This window comes from Hesperophylax consimilis, chromosome 14, assembly GCF_061612785.1.
Source record: "Hesperophylax consimilis isolate HC1 chromosome 14, BYU_Hcon_1.0, whole genome shotgun sequence".
Lineage (NCBI taxonomy): Eukaryota > Metazoa > Arthropoda > Insecta > Trichoptera > Limnephilidae > Hesperophylax > Hesperophylax consimilis.
Window position 1 is genome coordinate 22228030 of NC_142849.1, and position 24610 is coordinate 22252639.

The 24610-nt window shown below is 33.6% G+C and overlaps 1 protein-coding gene and 1 non-coding gene across 2 annotated transcripts in view; one reads left to right on the forward strand and one right to left on the reverse strand.

The window, feature by feature from the left end:
* The window catches only part of LOC149418059 (suppressor of lurcher protein 1-like), a 346086-nt gene that overhangs the window by 253271 nt on the left and 68205 nt on the right, over nt 1-24610 (reverse strand). The gene's annotated exons all lie outside the window — the stretch shown is intronic.
* TRNAY-GUA (transfer RNA tyrosine (anticodon GUA)) lies at nt 13487-13559 on the forward strand. Its single transcript has one exon. It is a non-coding gene; the product is annotated as a tRNA-Tyr (tRNA).

A 24610-nucleotide genomic window follows, 5' to 3' on the forward strand; every position in this document is an offset into this window, starting at 1 on the left:
AGGCAAAACATTGTGTTGATGGCATAAAAAGATAAAAATCTGTAATACAGTTATCAGTTATACTGTGAAGAATTAAAAACATAAGATTACCCAATAGATAATCACGGAAAGGTTGATGGAAGTAGACAAATATCACACAATATGACTTCGTAATTGTCGTTCATCCCGATGTCTCGACCTTTCAAATAAAAACTCCGGTGTCAACAAAAGAATGCGGCCTTTTTATTGGTGATAGATTATAATGGAGCTTGGACAGCCGTTAGGCCAGTGTCCTTGGTATCTAGCATGGTCGATTGACAAAACCCTACATTATGAGATATTGACTAAATCCATCGTTTATGGTCAGTTAACGATAATTGCGACCACGGTCAGCATTTGATTCCAACAATCAGTAGACAAAAGCCGCCGCTTTTAGCGTGGCCTCCCAGGCGACGGATAAAATTCGGTTATCTGTCAATATATACAATTTTTCGAATATTGTCGTTTGTAATACAAAATAATTGACTTATTAATGAAGGTGTAAGCGATCAATTGATTTCGTTCCAGCTTGAAGAAATGATTCAAATCACAATTTATGACTAAAGACTTCATTAACTAATTAACTCCCTCTTTAGCATCAAAAAGAACATGTGGACTGCCAATGTAATAGTATATTAAAGTTAGTATATCAATTTCAATTTGCCAACTTATTGGTGGTTTGAAATTTTGTGTAGCTGTTTGACGTTAAGGAATAGAAATATTCACCAGTTTTGCCACCGTATGATGATTTCTTATTTATTTCGTAACAATATCAGTTCAGCTAGCAACAGCGAAACCGTTACAACCGTTTTAACCTTGTCTGTCTATTTGTAATTCTCTGTATTCTACCTTACCGCTAAAAAGTGTTCTGTGAGTAACACCTCATAATAATATCTAGGATGCTAAAGTAATCTTCGTACCAATAAATGTATAAACAAACTGGGTCGACGTAGGCGATACCATTCATATATGTGAAATCAACTCTTTAGAAACGTGACGCCACCTCCTACATCTTTTGCACGTCCCACGAAGATCTTGACAGCCCCGATCTGCGCGGCAATGGAAGCGTGAATTTGCGTTGCGTATGACAAATGTTTTTTAAAAGCATCTATTTCCATAGAAAATTACTATAATTAGTCCCGATATCTTAATGCGTTGCTTACGTAGCGTACGTCGAACCTGTATGTGTCTACCTTAATGGCATGGTAAATAATACAATAATACACTTGATGAAAACGGCATTCAGACAATCGTAAGAAACACTTCCAATTACCTACACCAGATTTGTTCGTCCAGTGAACAGATCAGAAAAGCGCAATGAAGTGACGCTTAGTTGGAGTGAAAGCGTAGAGCAAATGAGTGAAGATAGAAGTACCAAGGGAATCTATGAAGCGCAAGTGGATAAAAGTGGATATCTCGTGAGGACATGATTTGATCAAGCGTACCAAATTCTTTAGTCAGATCATGTCCGAAGGTTGTAACCAAATATCTTTGGTTGTAACAGTGGAAAAGTTTGTGGGCATAATTATTTGTCGAAGAAACAAAAGTATGTGCTTATTATTACATCCGCCTTTCGTGTTGTTAGTTATTGAAATTTGACGTCAATATTATTTATTTTACAGTTCAAGGTTTCAAGTATGACCTTTTTTACTATACATATTAGAGGTTTTCCATAAAAAGTTATCACTTTTGCAAAAAAAAATACTGTACCTGATACTACCGCTATTAACTCCGTTGTAACGTTGCTTTCTGTTTCACTGGTTGTTTGTGAGAAAAAAAGAGAGATAAAAGCGGTACACAATAATAGACTGTGCATATTATTTGTTCAGAAATTAGATTAAGTTTTGTATACGAAGAAAAAAAAACAATGATGTTAAAATAAATAAAAAAATCTTCTGGTATTGAGAAAGGAATGTGTGGTACAAAATCTTTAAGGTTGTGTACCAGAAGTAAGTCAATGGGAATATTTTATTTTTATTTATGAAAATAAATCACTCCATTAAAATCACAATTTAATCAAAATAATCGACATATTTACAGAATGCTGAAGGTTTTTACCATATTTTATGAAGTAAATCACCATTATTTAATCAAAGAAGAAACTATTGATTTGGAAAAATTCGATTATTTTTATTAAATACAATGTGCGAATTTGCAATTATTGAAGAAGATAATATTTTTATTTTGGCCACAGATCATAAATCGTTATTTTTCTAGGTCTTGACTGCGTTTGGCAACCTACTGTGTTGTGGGTCGGATTTGGAGACATTTTTACCTCTGCAGCAGGATTCTCTCGACCCATCGCCTTTCACCGCAGTGCCTGGGATTGATTGACACAATGACCACCAAATTCCTACCCACCAATCATACCTTTCTCGTTTCCAGATTTTCCTTCCTTTCCTTTTCTTAAAACTATTTTCTTCGCAGTATCCCAAAAGATTACATAGGCCCTGGGGAAAATTATTGTCCTCAGGACCCCCTGTGTAGATATAAAAAGGAATGCAAAAATTCTTTAAAAAATGACACTTAATAATTAAAAAAAAAAAGTGATTATTATTCATGTTCAATGAACTTTTAATTCAAAATTTGAACAAAGTACTTATTGAAACTAATTATCAGAGAAGCGTTAAAGTAGGAACCAAAATAATTTTATCAATTACTAATTCTTTATTCGAAATGCGTATTTTTTAATGTTTGATAGATGTTTATATGAATTAACAGAGTGGAGGTATGTAGCTGAGACAACGCGCGGTTCCACTGAACTAGGTCCAGTGGACATATTTTAGCGGTACATTCACACATTCCTAGAATGGATATCTTTTTCACAATGTCCTGTGAGTTTTTACGGGTCTGAGCTATAGAGATATTTTTAATATGAATGATTTAAAAAAAAAACCTTAACATAACCACACCCAATCACCGACTTTCATATATTTAACATTCGAGTCTGATTACAAATAACAATTTATTTTTAACAATAAAGTATGATCGAATCTATTATTTCGTGTAATATCTTCTGCAGAATAAAATGGTGTTTTTTCTTTTCATTGTATTACTCTTCTTGTCAAATTGTCAAAATAACAACTCAGTGGAATTTTTTTCAACACTTTTTCATGGAGACGGAAGAAAACATTTCTCAGAAGTTTCTTATTCCGAGAACGAACGTATTACATATTAAGATCGATAGGATGAACATTATTTGATTTGATATTGTGATTCTTGAATAACAAAAATAAATGATAAATGACAGAACAAACTGTTAATAATAAAAATGTAGTAAATAAGTATAAAAAATGTAATTAAGATACTATAAATATGTCTCATTTGTTTGCCCAATCTTAAATTTTGGAGCTTTGACTTGGTTTTTTTTTGGTTTGAACCTTCCTTCCCAAGAACTGGAGTCAATAACCCAACCGAGCAAAATCCGATTGGATAAGACTAACATTTATTGGGTATATTAAAAGCCGTAATTCTGCTCGAGTAATGACTGTAGCCCAGAACTCGGTAGGTGTAATTCTGACATAACAATAAGATTATTTTAGTATACTGGCCGGTTTTGCTCCCGTTGAATCGACGGCATCTAAAGACAAACAAAATATATGTGCAATTTTGTTGCTAAAACAACAATTATTACTAAAATAAACCACTTTTAATTCAGTGATTGATTGATTGTATATACTTTAATTGATGTACTTTACAGTACCTACAACTTGCAAACACGAAATACAAAAATTTCAGTTCAAACTCGGTATATTTGCTTGGAAAGAAAATAAAATGATAATTCAATGTGTCAGTTCAGAACCGAGAGGTCACATGTCAACCATTGGCGTTTCATGAAAATTGACACTTCACTCTTGTATCTCTAAATAATAAACTGTCTTGTGTTAGTTTTCTTACATTCTTACCCACAAAAAGACATGTGTTCACAATAACAGGGGAACATATCATAGCTTATTTTATTATTAATACCTACTCGTAATTTTAGACACATAAAATACATTTGTAAATGATATTATTCCGTATTTATTTGTACCAGAAAAAAACATGCAAGTATTTATATGTTTGGTTCAAGGAAAAAAGATGTGGTATAAAAGAGTTTGACCTAATTATTTATCGTCTCCTCATTAAGCTTTTAAGACAAATAATTCTATGAACAGAGAACGTCGCTTCCAGAAAAGTGCGTTGTTATTTTAATTTTATTTATTAAATAATACAAAAACTTCCTTTGAAATCATACGATTTGTAAGTACATAAATACTTACCTACTTAACTATAAACGATAATATAGTTTATGATCGTAACTTTTTTTAAATTTCAAATGGGGAATTATACAATTTGACAAATAAAACATTATTATCTCAATGACAATTCTCTTTTCAAACTTTCTTCAGGCAGGCAGGTATCACTATACTGCGAATAAAAAAGTCCAAACAAACATGACGATATCACATTTAAAAAAATAATCTTTACTTAACCAATAAAACTGACACCATCTTGAACCGGAACCGAAACGTTAAAAAACAAATAAACAGATAGATGAAATCTCAAGCGGTTTAGTTAAAACAGAACTGGGCTCAGTCAATTATTAGAAGAAGAAAAAAAACTCCTTTCTGGGTTTTGCCGGGGTCTTGTCCTTAATTTGGGTTGATTCTTAATTGTTTTTATACATATTTATTTTCATCTACCAGCACCCACCATAGGAGGTTTTGACATTTAGACATGAACGTGTGAGAAGCATTCTCATCTGACATCACATCATATCTTATCGAGTGACTCTCATTTAATAAACGTCAAAAATATGACAACAAATATTCGTAAATTTTACTCATTTATTTTGACAATATATTATCGAAGTACGTAGGTACTACAAAAAAAATCCTTTAACCAAAACGATTACATCCACGATAATCTTCATTATATCGACTAGCAAGCGGGAGGTCACAGGTTCGAATCCTAGCGTGCGCAAATAAATTTTATTTTAATTAATTTTTGCTATTTAACAAATTACTCTTTAAAAATAATTTATTGTATATTTGCGGCACGTTCCGGAGTGGAAGTATCACCCTTGTGCAAGACAGCCATTCAGAATTGAAAAGTTACTTGAAACGGCTTTGGCCGTGTTTGGTGACCAGATCTGAATAGCGAGGTACTTCTCCATCTCCTTACCCTCATATAGAGATGCCATAGTCTCTTTGGCTCCATTCAATTCATGAGGGAAATTCTGTCAGGGAAATGTACAATAACTATTACGGTAGCCAGCGTGACGTCTTGGAATTGTCAAGAAGTTTAAGAACTTGCAAACAAGAGGGTTATTGTGAAAATATTTTTTTAAAGTCATATTCACGGAAAGAGGTATAAATAGAATACCCCGTTTTATGATTACAAATCTGACGAAAGACCATCAGTTAAGTAGGCCAAATTTCTTCCAACAAACAAATCTCGATGCGCTAATTTGTCGCATATTACCTCTCACGCGAAACGGTGCGAACATTTTCAAATAATAATAATTCAATCGAGTCTAATTGAATTATCACATCTGTATGTTCAGGTAGATGAGAATGCTCCAGTTTCTCCATCTTCAAAGGGCTGCCTGAATCAAATTGATGAATACATAGGTACATTCTAAGCGCCTGAGGTATCCGGTTTCTTCAATTTGATCATTCTCTTTGAAAAACTCCGGAAAGGTAGAATTTCAAGAAGTGCCGAAATATTTTAGATGAAAATTTGATAATCGCTGTGAATGTAAGGCATTTTCAATAATGAACATAGGAACGAGGGTAGCTTTGGAAAGAGGCTGCAAAAAAAGCGTGCTGATATTCTAAGGTCTTTTTCGTACCAGGTAAAATTTTGTACGTCGGTAGGTACCTCGTCGAATTATGCACATCCCCCATTTTTATCACCACAAAAAAGACAAAACAAAAATTTTAAAGAGAAAAATGTTCGATTTAAAAAAAAATTAATGCATAGTTTTATTAGTTAAGACCAAAATAATTATAATGATCATTTCAAAAAATTATAGTTAAAAAAATGAATATATATGAAGTAGTTAAGGCAAAGTGCACAAAGACGATATTAAATAGGTGACCAATATAAATGAAAATACGATAAGTTTATCCGGAACAATTTATACGTAGAAATCACACAAAAAGATTGCAGCCTGAAAAATGCGGGAAAATTAGTTGATGATAATATTGTTAATTTGGAGTTGAAATATGAGATCAACAAAAATGACGTAAAAAAATCAGAACACAATGGCCGAGTGGTTAGAGGCAACTGTTTCCCAGTTGAAATAGTTCCGTTCCATATTTTGTTTAGATTTATTAGAATAAGATATCTTTTTCGATGGTTAAATATTAACAATTATCAAATCATAGGAATTGAGAGTTGCAGAAACTCTCAGTAAAAATCTGGAGACTGGCAAACATTTGAAAAACGAAACGTTGTAGTAGCGATAAGATCTTAATAGTCAGAAGTTTCCCAAAGTTTCTCTTTTTTGTTTTATTTTAGATGTACACATAACCTTACAGAATTACATTTAAATAACAAATGCAGGTACGTCATTACATTACTATCGTTTTGAATTTTACAATTTTCACCTGGAAAATGTTAACATCGGGCGTAAGTTTATTTAAGAGCACGGACTTTTCCGAGGAGCTTTGCTAATGGTAGATTAGTTCTGTGTCTCAGAATAAGGAAAGATCTGCGTACTTGCGCTCTTGTGTAATTATTAGGGACGTAAAGGACTTTTTTTTTTCTAAAATCTCCGGATTGCTGATTTGACCGCTCTAACGGTTATAGGTCATTATCAGCAAAGTGGCTTTCCGTCTGTTGATAAAACCATTATTACCCAGAGAAGAACACTGCGGATATAAGAAGAGATACTACCAAAGTCTCCAAAAATAATACCTCAGAAACTTATTTTCTCCTTTTTCTACCAACAAAATTGGTGACATTCCCTTGTCCGCATATTACAGAACAACTTTCTTAAATACTGCGCACCAAGCTGTATAATTCACAAACCGAATCAGAGCAGAGTTAGAAAATTGCATTGAATTGTTGAGCACATAATCCTAGCATTTTCAATGCGCTGTTGCATAAATTCACTATTTAAACTAGAAATGTTAAATTTGAATCAAATGTAATCTCCAAGTCTTTCGTAGAACAAATAAATTTGTTTTAGAAGAGAATTTTCTACCTTATCGTTAATAGGGACCATTTTGTTTGATTTCGTACTTATTGCATTTAATTGATTTATTTTTTTACGAATTACTGCGGAATTATTAATTTGAATTTATGTCGGTCTAAAACTTTAGGCAATTTAATGGGTCCTTATTCTAAGGAACAGCTTTACATCATCCGCAAAAATCTATAAAGGTTTATACAAGTGGATATCGATAAATAATGAGAAAGGTAAAGGGCCAAGGTTTGAACCTTGAGGAACTCAAGTGTTTGTGGGAAAGTGGGTTAACCTGTGGTCTTGCACAATGCACATGCCTCACGAAATTCCCTAAAGTGGGAATGCCAGACTCTAACAGCTTCCGGCCAGTTGAGACTCTTGTGTGGTATTCACGCCTTAAAAACGGAACAACTATCTTTAACCTGTTAATAAAAAATTCAATAATTTGAAGCATGAACACAATTATTTTGTCTTATTTCCAGAGTCTAACGCCCTTCTTTTACAGGGATACGCTGAGAATTTGATACTCGTAGAGAGTAAACAACTCACGAGATCCGTGTCGCCAACAAGCATTGTAGAATTTATTTTATTTTTTATGTGAAACCGCACAAGAGTCTCAAGTGCTCCCAACCGTCTGGAGCCAGTGGGATTACGGCATCCCCAATTGTATGTTACGAGGATAAAGGCAGTGGAGAGAGTAAAGAGATGGGGAAGAGAAAGGTGGTAAAGCACCTGGCTATTCATATCTCATAACACGGCCAAAGCAATTTTTCAATTCTGAATGGTGGTCTTATACCAAGGCGATACTGATCCACTCTAGAACGTGTCGCTAATATACTATTATGTATATACGCCGGGATGTGAATGATTTTCCAGCTTTCTATTCGAAAACCTCACCCCTCGACTACGGACCCCCAAAAATGAAAACATCTGGATGAAGAGTCAAATATCATAAATACGTTGCAACCAAAAGAAGTCGAACTGCATTGTTTGTGATATAAATTGATATAATTCGTTGAATCCACCACCAGAAACCATGTAATATTGATTTTTATTTTTATTTATAAAAGTGTTAATTGTATTATAGACAGCCCTGATTTATTGAGTCTAATTACTTTTCATATACCTATAAAAGCTAGTCGATCTAAAATTCTTTTTAATTGCAGCAAAGTTATCAGGACTGAGTCATTTAGATACTCGCTTGTACCTAGATTACATGCAGTTGGCAATGTTTTCTCAGAAGTAGTTGATGTGTTCAATTGCACGGAATAGTTACAAGAAGGCTATAATAACATACCTCATAAATAAATATTAATGTTAGCTTTTGTTATATTAGTGCTAAATTATTATATTTATATCACATCTTTGTAAAAGCCACTATGGGCGTGTAATATAAATAAATTTAAAAAAATCAATTACGTAAACTTACAAAGTTAACTAAATTTATCTAAATTATCAGAAAGGCGAAAAATAATTGATCTTCTTTTATTGTATAAAATTATTAATTCTATGTTTGTCAGCCCTGATATTATAAGTTTGCTGTCACTACATGAACCTCCCAAACATACTAGATGGAATATTTTATTTCACAACAATAACTTTGTATTCAATTCAGTTATCGAGAGGGTACATAGGTTGGGCAATGAGTTTATGGATGTCGCTGATATTTTTGTTCTAATTCTAGACCCGTACAAATCCAAATCAGTTCAGCAATTCGGATCATGTAAATAACGAGTAGGTTATCATAATTTAAGCATAATATGCTTATTTAAATTAACAAAATATCTTATATAATTTATTTTTATTTTGTATTACGCGTATAGAAATTTGAAGAGTTTCTTTTAAAGTTTATTGTGATAATAACTTAACTTAAGTTTACTGTAATTTTATGCTTTATTATTTGTGTTATACTGTGGTTTTAAATTTATGTTGTGATCTTTATGTAAAAGCCCAGTAGGGCGTTGATAAATAAAAAAATAAATATTGACATAATAATTCAAAATTAACACACTGAATTCTATAATACTAAATACGTGATCAAAAATACTAATTTTGGTAGTCGTGTTTTCTGGGTAAATCTGGTAAAATGAACTATGGTAATAGGATTTGCTTTGAATTAATTTTAACGGCTTTTGTGAAGAATGGGGTATTTTCACAACTATCAATACTTTTAAAAATGTGTATAAAGATTATTTTTTTATTCTGGTCACTGTTCTAAAACATTATGTACAAAGTGGAATTTTAATACATTTATGTTATTATTGATTTTCAGAACTATCTAAAATAACACATACCAAAACAGTTCCAACTGGTAACGACGTCATTATGACATACAAACCGCCACTGGCTGGTAAGACAGCTGTCACCAAAGTAGCTCGGCGTGACATCAACGCCGCCGAATTCACGAATAAAAACAGAAATGTCGTTTCAGCGGCAAATAGAAAATTGTAGATTTAAAAAGAATGTAGAAAATTTATTCGTCAAAATTAAAATACCTTCTCCTGTTGGCGTCATGTATCTTTTATCAGGAGATTGTGATGGACTCGCCCTGGGATAAATTTTTTTTATTGTTGATTTATTATGGTGGGAAAGAAATTTTCAGTTGGTCTCACGACATAGGAGATTACCAGATGTTGGACAACTGATTTTAAAACAAGTGTTTAGATTTATTAGGGTAGAGAAAAAAAAATAGGAACATGCACTGTATCGGCAGAGACCTCCGTGATGGTGGTTGATAATAGTAAGCCGAGCTAAAATGCTGGTGGGCCAACACGCCACTGGACTGGGGGTAGTCAAGTTTCACCCTTTGAACAAAGAATTAGACATTTTACTGGAGAAGTAACAATTTATTGGTTTTGAAACGATTTAAAATTAATGTGACAGGTTCTAGGGCCATAATTGATGTGTTCCTTTAGTGCATTTCTGTCTTTTGAAAACAAAAAGCATTCAGAATTCAAAAGAACATAAATTAGAAATCGCATATGGTGATTTGGGGGGGGTTGGTTTGAGAAGGGGGAGTCTGGATTTGAAAGCGCGGGGAGACGGTCAAGACAGTTAGCGTTGAAGATCGGAAGGAGGAAGTCGATAGTCGTGGTTAGAAAAAGCGGTTCAAGACAGTTAGCGTTGAAGAACGGAAGAAGAAAGTCGATAGTCCAGGGTGAAAAAAGCGGTTCAAGAGAGTCAGGTTTTGAAAACGTTGGGAGGCGGGAAATAAAGTCAAGGGGGTCAGAGTTTCAAGGTCTGGGAGACGGTCAGGAATAATCAGGATCGGTCAGCGTTTTAAGATAGTCGAGTTAGTAAAAACTAGGAAGCGCGTCAACAAGAATTAATCGTCGGGACGCGAACACGGCTAAAATCATTTAGTGTAGAAGGTGCGGTTTTCTAACAGCATGAGTATGTTACTGCATGTGACTGTGTTTAATAATAATAATAATAATTGGATAATTTGTAGAGCGCCGTTTTTGTGAAAAATCACCTCAAGGGCGCTGTTCATTATAATTATTTGGATTGTTGACACTAAGATGTATCGGTAAGTCTATTATAATCTAATTATTAACACTTATTTCCCTAATGTAAACCAAATAATTCAATTGTATTTTGAAATAGGGGTATTTAACTTGAGCACTATAGGTACCCGTTAGAAAAGGAGGCCATAAATTACGAGACCTGGCCATTAAAAAAAGGACGAAGAACGGTTACCCTGAAACCGCTTTAGATCATTCGACAATAGACATTTTTTATGAGTTAGACAATTTTTTTTCTGCAATTTAAAATGATTTAAAAATTCTCCAGTAATAATATTTAACGATTAGGTTATACGGAATTTATAAAATATATTTAATTAAATATAATTTATTCAAACATCACTCTTTTAATTCATTTTTGAATCGGAATAACGCAGCGGATCGAGGCTAGTCGCCGAGAGAATGCATCTGTCTGGCATTCCTATTCTATCAAGCGAGATTTTAATTTTTCATAGGTTTGACGGGGACGAAGTATACGAATTTTCCGTAGGCTGTCCTATCTTACCAAAGCGACAAAAGCGAAGGGAACGAAATTTGTAATTTGGCTTGCCTAATAGGGACTTTTGTGTTAGCAAAGTCGATAACCCTGGATACCGAGATAACGTCTATTTTAGTATAGCAGCGCCGGCTTTTTCCCCTGCTATTGGTGTGGTTGAGTTATTCCCGTAAAAGCACCGGTTTCTGTCGAAGGTGTTGGCGGACCAGCCTTAGATAGTCACCCGGAATAGACCCCTGTTTCGAGTATTTTCAGCTGGTGAGAGGACGCTTTCACTGAGTTCAGATCGAAGGGAACGAAAATTGCTAATGGGCTTTCCTACTTGAGTTAGCTGGTAGACGAAGGAACAAAGCGGATAAGGGCTATGCTATTCTTGGCTGGCGTGTGAGGAGGATTTTCTCGCTGACAGAACGAAGGGATCGTGACGAATATGAAGTTGTTTCGGCGCTTTCTGACGTCCTTCCTGTCAAATTCAATAAGTACTTACCCCACTATAGGAGGAGAAGTCATCCAGAATTAGGTTGGAAATTGACTCCGACTGAAACCGTTTGAGCTGACGGAGATCGGATGATTTCAGATTCACGACCTGATGATTCCAGTATCCCTGATCCTTAGCGCCGGAAGTCGAGGATATCAATTTCTACTATTCTTTGATATTTGAAGCGAACGGAGGGTAACAAACGATAGAGCGAATGACCATGACTTTGAAGTGGGGTAAAATCTCCCGTCTAGGAAACATTCGTTATGTCGGATGGACGCCCTCATCCAAATTAAATATTGACATGACTATTTTGAGTGTGGACGAAAGACTTGAAGTATGTTCTGTATTGTACATATGATAAATATGTGTCATTACCTCTACTGGAACGAGAAGCTGTATAGACTGGAGCCAGGAGCTATTTGGAGTAGCGTGACTGCAGAGGCGAAGTCGAACAAACTGAAGCTGAATTCATCATTATTTTTACGAGCGTAAACCAGAGGGGTGTTCACGGGACTCCCGAACTCCTGACGTTGCTGATGCAAACCACTTCAGTATATGTTTATGTTTGAGGTTAGTAGAGTGGACTCCTAATTTTCGGCATGCTGGCGAAGCTCAACTCATCATCGATTTGGGGGAGGTTGACGCGACCTAAACCTCGCGCTACCCACGTGGCCCAAATGGTTCCTGACACCAGGCTATCATGCCACCGGACCGGAGCAGCTCCTTGTACCTAACGGTATAAGATGAATCTTCATCATTCATCATCAACATCAACATCAACAGCTACCACCAAGGACCCACATTCCACCTTCATCACCCTCCGGCAGGAGGCAAAACATGTCATTATCTCATCTGTCGCTGAGCGATATTCAATTCATTTCTGGAGGTGTTGGGATTGGACCATCAACTTGGCTGCTCTCGAGCTGGTCACGTTGATGGATGGGATTTGGACGGAGACCAATCGAAAGCAACACATGTTTTGTCTCTAGCTATTCCCGAAAATACCTACTCATAGAAATAACTCACAAAACTAACAATCCATAGTCAAATCATTAACTTAGAATCTTGTGCATCTTGAATTGAATTGTCTATAGTGAATTTCATGTACTTAATTTGTAATTAATTGTCTCATTATATTAGCACATTATCAACTGCAGCAACCGGAAACGTTTGGGCGAGCAAACAAGGTAGGAAAAGGTAGTTAAAATCAGGGTAGTCGGTCATTGTCTTATTTTCAAACCATACAGAATGTAACACGCCTCATCTAAAAAGAACCAAAGTTACCACAACCAATTAAAAGGATCCTTCAATGAATTAATCCCTGTCGAAACAAAAAATTGACACAACGTGACATATTAATTCGTTAAGATTGAAGGGTTGATAAACCGCGGGAAGTTGTAAATCAAACGTATAACAAAAGATCAATCCGTTAACGAGAACGTTGAGGGGAGACGGGGAAAACATTACAAGATTTTTCAATGTGGATGAGTGTTTCAGGCGAATAATTATTGCTTGTAAAATAATCGTTACCCTTTGTGCTATGCATAAAAAATCTTGTCTTAAAAACATTAGTTTACCAAAAAAATAATAATTAATATTTGACAAGTTCTCGTATTTCACCTAAAAATGTGGTCAATTTGTCTCGACGCCATCTAGTGAGAGAGTTAGCACTTACAATGCCTTTCTCATATAAAATAAAGTTGGTTGTTTTCAGGTGAAAAAATGTAACAAGCAGTAATTGTTGAATGAAACACTAGTATATATTGAATTATTTCGCGGATAAGAGATAAGCCGCCATAGCTCAGTGGTCAGAGCTGTCGACCGTAAATCGAAGGGACTCGGGTTCGAATCCCGTTGGCGTCATGTATCTTTTATCAGGAGATTTTTCAATGTGGATGAGTGTTTCAGGCGAATAATTATTGCTTGTAAATAATTGTTAAAATACCTTCATTATGCCTGTGACAGACCACGTTATATTATCGCGGCTTGGCCTATTTTACCATATCGCTCGCAATAAATTCCCATTAACGAGCGATGTGCTGAATAGGCCACGCCATGTTTTTAAAAAAAATATAATTTTATTTTTTATTTTTTATATTTATCAAGAATTCAGACTAATAAAAATAAATTACCAATGTAGAAAATGATTTCAAAATTAGACGTGTTGTTTCACAGAATTTGAACAATTCATAAAACTTCAAAGTTTTTCAAGTTTCATGATGGTTCTATTCAAGTTCTGTCACTATTTAAGTTAGTCAATAATGACTAACTGACCAATAATGATATAATAACAAAACTGGTTCATCACAGAATTGAAAATCAACTTTGAAATATGATATATAGATTGTTAAATTATCCCATATTATTTTTAAAAAATCAAAAAAGGTATGAAGACAAATAATAATAATAAATATGATTTCCATTTAAATTCCGCCCAAAAGAAATATAATTTCTTCTTTTGTGATATTTCCTTATTCCATATTCATTTATTTTCCGTGCAAAACATTAATGCTGCTTCTATTTGAATTTAAAATGCTTTCAAGATATTGTCCTTGTTGGGATGAATTTACTCATTGGGAGTATACGTATTAAAATGAAGAAAAAAATAGTAATACCCTCCTAATATAAAACTCCTAGGCCCTTGTTCTTCATTTAAGATATTTCATAAATTACAAATCATAACCTCATCACTATATTTTAGTGCATAAAGTACAAATTATAACCTTATCACTGTATTTTAGTACATAAAGTACAAATTAAAACCTCATCACTATATTTAAGAACATAAAGTACAAATTATAACCTCATCACTATATTTTGGTACATAAAGTTCAAATTATAACCTCATCACTATATTTAAGAACATAAAGTACAAATTATAACCTCATCAGTATATTTTAATACATGAAGTGCAAATTATAACCTCATCATTATATTTTAGTAAATAAAGTAAAAATTATCACCTCTTCACTTCATTTTAGTAAATAACGTAAAAATATTAAAAATCTAATTAAAAAATAGGACTTGATATGATTTATGTCAAAAAATTCTAATGGTAAACTAATTGTGGTACAATATCAGCGGCCGCTATCCTGGCTTGGAATAGGCCTTGTTAAAATCGGATGATGGAAAATCACAATCAAGTTGCTGTCTTGTACAATCCTTAAGATTTTCTTAAGGTTTAGGTAATTCAGAATTAATTTGTCTCATAACAATAACCCAATGTTTAAACCGTCTTAAATTAAAGTTGTAAATTTTAAAATCAAGAAAAGATTCTCTAACAAAGAACCAACTTTATGAATGAAAATAAATTGTGGACAAAGGGAGAATTTCCCTTGGCCACGCTTTCTAAAGAAGTTTAACTCTTTCAATTTTTACTTGAGCAGAGTTTAAATGAACGTCGTGTTAATTTGAAGCATTTCTTAGAGCATTGTCATCAGGCTAAAGGTATAACGTATAAAAGTTTCGCAAGTAGTTAAAACACTTTTTTTCTTAATAGGAAAAACCGTTTCTTTGCGAATCCCGAAACGTTTACAACGCCGCATTTGAATGCGGAATTGAATGAATAATTAATTTCTTGACTGACCATTGTAAGAGTATCTAAATGATAAATTTTAAGGAAAAAATATTTTTTTCACTCCAATTTTATTAAATTTGCGAGAGGCAGACCAAAATGATTGTTAGAAAAAGGTTTTGACAGGATAATGATCCTTTCTTCAAATTATTTGTAACCGCTTTTATGCTGAGGATTATCTATAGGCCAAATATTAAACATATTAAAATAAAACTTCATGTAATAAAAATAATATTTTTGCATCGTTTTAATCGGGGATTAAGTGTCCTCTAAGAGGGTTTAACAATAAATCTTTTTTAATCAATAGTTAATTGATTAAAAAAGATTAAATCTTATGGTAATAAATTGATTTTAGCGAATGCAATTATTTAAAAATTAAAATGTCAAAATTTAAGATGGGTTGTTTCACAGAATTTGAATAATTCATCAAATTTCAAAGTTGATTTTCAAGTTCTGTGAAGAGTTTATTCAAGTTCTGTTATTGCATCGTTATTGGTCAGTTGAAATAGTGATAGAACTTGAAAAGAACCTTCACAGAACTTGAACTCTCACGGATGGAGCCCTACCAAGTCAATTTTGATACTGAACAAAAAATAATTGCAAATGGGCATAAGTTTATAGAATTAAAATTGTGTATGACTTGTGTTACTGTGTATATACCAGCCTTTACGACTTTTAAATCAAAGTGCACACTAAACTTGTTGTCGTTATTTGATAAATAAAAAAAATTGTATCAACAAATTGACTGTATTTTTGTCACAATTGTTAAAATTTAACAATACGTCTTGTGTACCAAAACTTAGTGTTTCAATTTTGGTACGGTAGGGTTATGGACATCTAACGTGTTTTCTTTAATTTATTTTTCACTAGCTTGTCAGTACACCAAATACTATATTTTCTGAAATAGGGCGACGGCGAATGCGATTAAATAAGCTGAATTTGCGCACATTAACCAGTAAAGGCAAAAGCTGATCTCACTGTTTGAGATTGAGACGATTGTGAAAATTTACGAGGGACACAGTGTGAAAAAGTTTTTCTAAAATATTTCGATGATGAGATAATGAGTGTTCAACTGATGAACAATATTTCATTGTCAGTTATGTCAAACAGTACTTGTTTATCACAAGGCAGAAAATAACTCTTTGTATTGAGTGTTTCAGTTATTTTTCAACGATCGGGCTTGGGGGATGATTTAGGAATGACAATAGCGTATTCTGAATTAGTTCAACTCCGAAAGGAAAAACTGTCTTTGCTAATACAATCATTTTGGTCGAGGTGGAGCAAGGAATACCTGGCTCAACTCCAAGGCAGAACGAAGTGGACCAGCGGACTTCACAAGCAGCTGAAGCCTGGCGACATGGTGGTCCTGAAGGAGGACAACCTACCACCCTGTGTATGGAAGCTCGGGCGTGTAACAGCAGTACATCCTGGAGCCGACGGAAGGATCCGTGTGGCTACTCTGAAAACAGCTCATGGAATTACGCAGAGGGCAATTTCGAAGCTATGTCTATTACCAATAGACGACAACGATGAACTGAGGATGGTTCATCCTATTAAAAATTTTCGAAAGTAGAAACATATGTATATATATAGAGAGCATATGTATAGATATATATATAGAGAGTAGACAGATCAGACTAAAATTATAAATTATACTTTGTCTCTATTAGGGGCAAGAAGTAAGAAATTTTCCAATCCTTGCTTATTGTGTTGATATGGCTGTCAGTAATGCGTGTGGTAAATTACACCAACTTAAATTCAGGAGGAGGATCATCAACTATGCTGACGACAAGTAAAGTTTAGACACAATACGAAAGTATTGATCATATGATCCTAAAAAAAATACAATAACGAGTTCTCGAAATTGTCACGATAGGGCACAGACAAATGATGAAAAATGTGATGCTACTCTTCACGTGAAGTTCTTCAAAGCTTCCCACAAAATTTCACATATTCATTAAATCCCCAAAATAAATTTATGATTTTTAATATTTTTTTAAAAATATTTCCGTCCTTACCCCTTCCGAGGCAGTATTAAAAACCTCCCCTTTCCCACAATATCAAATAAATATATATTTTGATATTTTTGTGGTACTTTGGGATGTATGTTGTTTATGGTGAAACCAGAAGAAAATGTATTTAAAAAACATAGAAGTACCTATATGTTATTGCCATGTGGAATAAAGAACACATTCAAAAGTTCTGCTTTTGTTTTCAACATTCTTTCTTTATTCATTTCAGCAATCATAAAATTGCGCAAAATTTAAATAGGAAAGACCACATTCGTTAATTTTGTTGAACGCTCAACATTTTATACCTATTTTCATTAATTTACTTTGAAAATTGTAGGTAAAAGCTGTTTTAAAAAAACAACGGTTTCCATATTATAGAGAGAGAGAGAGAGAGAGAGAGAGAGAGCGAGAAAGAAAGCGAATGGAAGAGAAAGTGGAGTTGGAGTGGTATTGCGTAAATGTGTAGTCCCGGAGCGAGGGATAGCTCAAATGAATATTTTGAGTTTTGGGTCCATTACCGGGACAAACAACCTTGGGGCGTAATGCTTTATAATGACACGCTACCGTAAATGTTCATTCAAGTTTAACGAAGTAAAAATTGACCCTTTCGATTTATTTTCTCTTCCAATTACTATTGACCTCTTAAAATCCATCGTATCCATATGGATAAGATCAAAAAATCATTTCTCTGAATATAATTAGCTATTCTGAGGAAACTACGTATGATATACGAAACACTAAATTTATAAGTATATTAACTCAATATCTGGTAAAACGGTTCAATTAAAAACGTCACCAGAAGTCTTGCCTTGCCGGGGCACGGCACTACCAACTGAGCTATTGGTACCCTATCTACTTCGGTCATATTTTAACTGTATCATACTACGAATAAGTAATACCAAAATTATCTTCATTTTCTCACCGCAATTTTTTATTGGCTGCTATCTTTATGTTAATTTTAATGTGTGTACTAATCTATAGACTTTTTCTGCAAGTCTAGAATGAATATTTTAATATTTTGGAATAATTTTTTGAGAAAAACATCAAATTGTAATATTTTATTATTTTGGACATATTAGCAATTCTTAAATGAAAACTTGAAACAGAAATATCAGAAAAAGTTTCGGTCGCGTCTAAGACCTGAACCCAGAACCCTTGCCTTGCCGAGCATCGATAGTTTGCAAATGGCAGCAATTTTTTTGACACTCCTTGTTATTGTGTGCGTTGTTTTACCGCAAATAACAAAGTGAAAGATTAGAACACTGAAATTTACTAAGCGATAGCACTGACTACGTAGTTTGACTGTCACGCACCCAGGCCTGAACTCTGAATATTCATGTACTCATCTATAAACTATACGTAGGAATGCATTGTGTAAGTAAAAAAAATCTTTTTTGTGGTTAGCAAAATTCACGTTATCCACGAGTACGATTATGATTTTACAGATTTTTGTGGTCATTGCCATTATTTAAAAAAAGGTTTGATAATCATGGAAATGAATTTAAGAAAAAAAACTGTAATTATCGACTAACTGAACTAAGCTCAATCGATTGAAATTTATTTTCCATCTATTGTGTTCTTGTTTAGTTCAAATTACGATTGTTTCCATCTGTTTCATATCTAATAAACTAATCACCCGTATTGTTACCAATATAATTGAATTAATTATTTCTGCCTTTAATTTATTAATAAACCATAACGTACTATTTCTGGAAACCCGTATGATATCTATATATCTGCTCGGTGCATTCTTCAAAAAATAATTTACGAAAGTCAATTTGCAAAAATGTAATCGTTCTTTAAAAATGATCCTAGCATTTAGGCTCATAACATAGTGATACAAGCTGAGGGTGTGCTATAATAATGCATATAAGTAGCTTATGTAACTACCAAGGTTCTGCATAGCCTCCACAACGTTCCCTTAAGGGAGGGTGCACTCATTCCCCGCCTTACTTAGCCACCTTACAAACGTCATCGTTGTGGCTGCGTTTGATTGACTTAGGTCTCCACTCAATGGGCAGTGGAGGCAGGTGATGAGGCGGCGGCCTCCCTAATGAACGATCTTTTTATTTTAATTTCACTTATTTATACGACGTTTTTATTTTGTTATCATTAGGTACCTACCTATTATATTTTTTCATTGATCATTGATTTTTTTACTATTTCTATTTTTGTCTTTAAATACAATAGTTGAACATAAAACATGTAATATAGCAGATTTTCCTCCTTGTCTTATTGGATCTAAAACTCAAACGAATGGAATCTCAAGTGACCTACTAGGTAAGTATTGTACTGTATATAATCTCCATAAATAGTTAGTAATAACATTGATCACTGTAGAAATGTATTATAAATTTGTACAGCGCCCTTGAGGTGATTTTGCACAAAAACAGCGCTTTACAAATCATGCAATTATTATTATTATTATTTTATTATTAATGTATGGCAAGCGATATGCTGAAATAGGTCAAGCCATAAAAATATAGGTCTGTCACAGGCCTTATCATTTCTGTTCTTGTAAAGATACCAGTAAATTTTTAGGACCATTACTTATCTCTTTAAAAAAATATCAATATGTTAAACATTGACTCATTACTCAGTAATTTTTTCAAGAGAAAGACAAACATTCTCGGGTTACGAATAACTTGATACTATTTTAATATTTCCTACTTCCACCACAGTAAGCGGAAAATGTTGCTTATGGTGTGATGGAGGACTTAGCCAGCCGAGGAATTGAACACACTACGTCTGGGAGGGACCCAAACGCGATGTCAACTCAGCCACCGACCGGTATTTTCAACAACAAGATTCGAATATAAAAGTATACTACGTAAGTTTGCAAAAACGTTTGAACGGTCGCTTTCTATAATGTGCCAAATTAATTTAACCTAAAATATAATTAAACAGTGTCATCTAGGTGGATTTATTGGATTTACGCCGCAGTTAGCTGTTTCATATGTTTCCATATTAATACTTTGAGGACTTAGCCAGCCGAGGAATTGAAGACATTATGCCTGGATGGGACCCAAACGTGATGTCAACTCAGCCACCGACCGGTATTTTCAACAGAAAGATTCGAATATAAAAGTATAGTACAACCACTCGAGCGATTTTTGGCATATTATTCCAAGTTTACAAAAACGTTTAAACAATAGCTTTCTATAATGTGCCAAATTAATATAACCTGAAATATAGTTAAACAGTGACATCTAGGTGGATTTAATGGATTTACGTCACAGTAAGCTGTTTCATATGTTTCAATGTTAATATTTTGAGGAATGGTATAAATTAAATAAAATGGTAAATGTACATATATGACACCATTCGCTCAAGAAGAACACTTTCAATAAGTAATTTGATTGAATCGTTTACTTTTAAAAAATATAATTCCCAATAAATCATCATCTATTAATGACATTAGAAACTTTGCGGCCATGAGTCCTTTGATAGCAACGATAGTACTATTTCATTAAATAATATACTCCATTAGTATTATGTGCGACTGTGGCGGCCTTTGTAGTCTTTGACTAAAAGAGTCTGCTGATTCGCTGCATAGCATTTTAAACATTTATCTTATTCCCTTATAAATGCACTAGTTTTTTATACCTTGTGAAGTTTAGTAACTGTGTTGGCTTTGTAGTCTGGCCGATATTTATTTGGATTTTATTTCATTACGTGGTCTTGTGTTGCTTTGTGTGCACTACTAAAAGGGTACTCTTATCACTATAAACATGAGAAAAACTGCACATTAAAACACTACCGAAGAAATGATTTTAAAAAGCTTTCTCAACTTAATGAAAGATAATGTAAAAGAACGGAAGGTTGAAGTAGCTCCATAACTAAAGTTCATTACAGATATTACGTTCCAAGATCGCGTTTTCAAGGAGTCGGGCCATAAAGCTTAGAACTGAACTGATAAAACACTCAAAGCTTGAATCTTAAGAAAGTCAATTCCATGAATAAATAATTATCTTAAAAACTTTGAATAGCCAGTCAGTACCTGCATTATGTGATGCTCGCAGCGAACAACAATACTTAAATGGGTTTTTTAAATAGCTCTATAGCTCAAGATCGAAAAAAACTTGTAACTTATGAAGAATAGATAAGTTAAACTGGCATTTTCAGACGTAAAAGCTAATAATTAAGTGGAACTAAGTCATTGTGGTTTTTTGATTAAAAAAATTCACAGTCGACTTCCACCAGGAGTAACCAGTTCCACGGTTGACTGTAATGCACTTATCATGCGTTTTACGCATGGCCAATGTTTTTTCTCCGTACAGTATTAATACCTAATATTTTACTTGAAATTTTGCACAGGTGTCCATATAATAGTAAATTTCAACTAAAAAAATTATGTACTTGTGTAATAAATAAAGTAAGCTACTCATTTTCGTTGAACTTAAAAAAATGGCTAAGATCTAAAGTTGTTACTAATTACATTCTAACGTAGATTATTCATACAATGACTTTTCAAAGGCCCTAGATACTGTCAATTTAACGTTTTACTTAATAAACTGGCTATAATATGATTTTCTATAAGACTGCTCACCTTTTTGCTAGCTATTTCGCAGACAGAAAGCAGTTTGTGTCTCACAGACTATTCCAATCTATATTTTTTTGTACGATCAGGGGTACCCAAAGGCAGTGATGAAGGCCCACTCCTCTTTTTCATATTTATTAAAGACATTTCAGAAGTAATTCTGCACTCAAGGTTTCTTCTCTTTGCTGATGAACTAAAAATTTTCTCAGAAATACTAACTTTAGAATACTGCAATTAACTACAGTCAGAAATTGATAATGAATTGTCGACTGGAGTAAAATAAATTGCATTGAGCTTAAACTTTCCAAATGTTTGATTTTGTCATTCACTAGGGCGAGTCACACCTGGTATTACCGATATACAATGGACTCGAGAATGGTTTGAAAACTCGATCATCATAGAGAGCACTTGTTTCCATGTTCCTGACGGTTTTCTCTGTCACCGACAACTTAAACTGTTCTCCCAGCCTAACTAGTCAATGGACATTTTGGTGGGGAGAGCAATCTTGTTATTGAACAGAATAAATTCGGATATTGACATTTTGTGCATGAATGAAGCTGCCTTTAAAAAGCCTTTTTACTAATATAGTTGATATCCCCACCGTCTTTAATTATGTAAGAATTATCCATAGCAAATGTATTTGAGAACGAATTAAAATGAACAATTTTCTAATGTTTTTAAAATTAATAAAGAAATTGATTGAACTGATCATTAAAAAAATGATAAATAATAAGCTAAAGTTTAAAAAAAATACCCAAAATGAAATATATTTGTAAAAGTTAAAATGGCACTTAATCTCGCAGCTTTTCACATCATAATATTATAATAGCATCATTGCTGAATGCGAAAAAGATTATATTCCCGATATCGGTCGTTTACCGGGGAGCTTTAAAGAGGGAATTTAGAACAAACTCGCGGATGCCGGTCATATATCATCCCCTCGTGGACCTACCCCTCGCCTACCCCCTCACCTATGATGAATTATTATTCTCCAATATATTCCTAAGTAAAAATGATAACCAGGTGACATCCGGGCAATTTGGAACACCTGCGAAGCGTAATAATTCGTCGGGAGCTCCGGGGATAAAATACCAGGTACCCTTTTTAAAAGAGATAATTTATTCGATTCACATCATTCTTTTCACATTGAAAAAAGTAGAACGTTTTTACGGCGTGCCGTGAATTTGAGAGACAACTTGAACGGGCGGGATTATGTCATTTATCAAGCGCGCTAAGCTGGGGAATGTAATTTTTAATGAAATGAATGACGTCACATTATTAACCAAGATTAAATCATATTTTATTTTATGCGTGGTAAAAAAAATATTGGTTTTACACATGAAATGATTAGAAATCTAATAACAACTACAACTTTATATTATATTAGTACCTACAAATCTACAACTATATTTGTGTAAATGGAAAAGGCCCAGAGAGGAACTTTCTGATACCCTGTATATATATACGAATATATATACATATATGACGCCTTCAAGTGCACAGACAAGTACACTCAGACGGCGCGGTTACTACCGGGCTCACTAGATTATTAATATCATTATCGCGTACCCAATAAATAATAATATAACACCGGACTCCATGCTCCATTTAACGTAGTTGTTTCTCGCACACATTTTTGGTACAATTCTTTTTCACACATATTTCATTTTAATAACATTACTTCCTAAAGAAAATATGTATCCCAAAATGTATCCGTTTGTTATATGACCAGAAGATTATTGTAACGACGTAATATTCTTTATTTTAATTATGTCATTAGGGCTTTTACATAAAATAAGTAAAAATAATAACATTTTTATTTCCAGCTACATGAATGAATAAAATATAAAATACTAAAAAAAATAAATACTATAATACTCGTAAGTGGTGACCTGATAAATCATCACAATGATAATTCATCACATCTTTGAAAAGTTTTATAAAGTCATGGAAAGTGATGAAACAAAAACTTTATTAACTGGATTAAGTAGGTTAGGTTAGGTTTAGTTGTTAAAAAAAATATTTTTTCATCGTTTCTAATGGCTTTATATCACTTTTTAAAAGCGTGTTGAATTGTCACTGTGTTGAGTTATCATAGAACCCTCGTAAGTATATCAAATACGAAGAATAGAGAAGAGAGAAACAAAAGTATTGATACCGGCTAAGAGAAAATATAAAAAAATCATCACTAAAAGAAAAACTAAGGTACGTGGTATAAATCAATATAAAAATTTGGTCACAAATTATAAATTAAATAATAATATTAACGAAACTAAATTTGACCGGTCGGTGGCTGAGTTGACATCGCGTTTGGGTCCCACCCAGGCGTAGTGTGTTCAATTCCCCGGCTGGCTAATTCCTCCATCACAGCAAGCGTCCTTGAGGTGATATCTCACAAAAGCGGCGCTATACAAATTGTCCAATAAATAAATAAATAAGCAACATTTTACCGCTAACTGTGATGGTAGTAAATTTTCAAACATTGTCAGGTTATTCGTAACCCAGTAATGTTTATCTTTCTTTATTAATGATAAAAAAATTACCAGAAGTGTTTAATTAAGTTGTTTGATAAAATATAATGCGCAATGTTATAATGTTACATAATTGGAATGACATATTTCAACTGACTGAAGTGACTAACTAACTTGAAATTACTGATTTAAATATTTTAAATGTGGAATAAATGAAAATATCAACGGAACTGAATTTATTTCCAAACCTACGCCCCCTTTGAACTGGGAAATGAACTAAGCAGTTTATTTTCTACGAATAAACAAAGAACAACTCG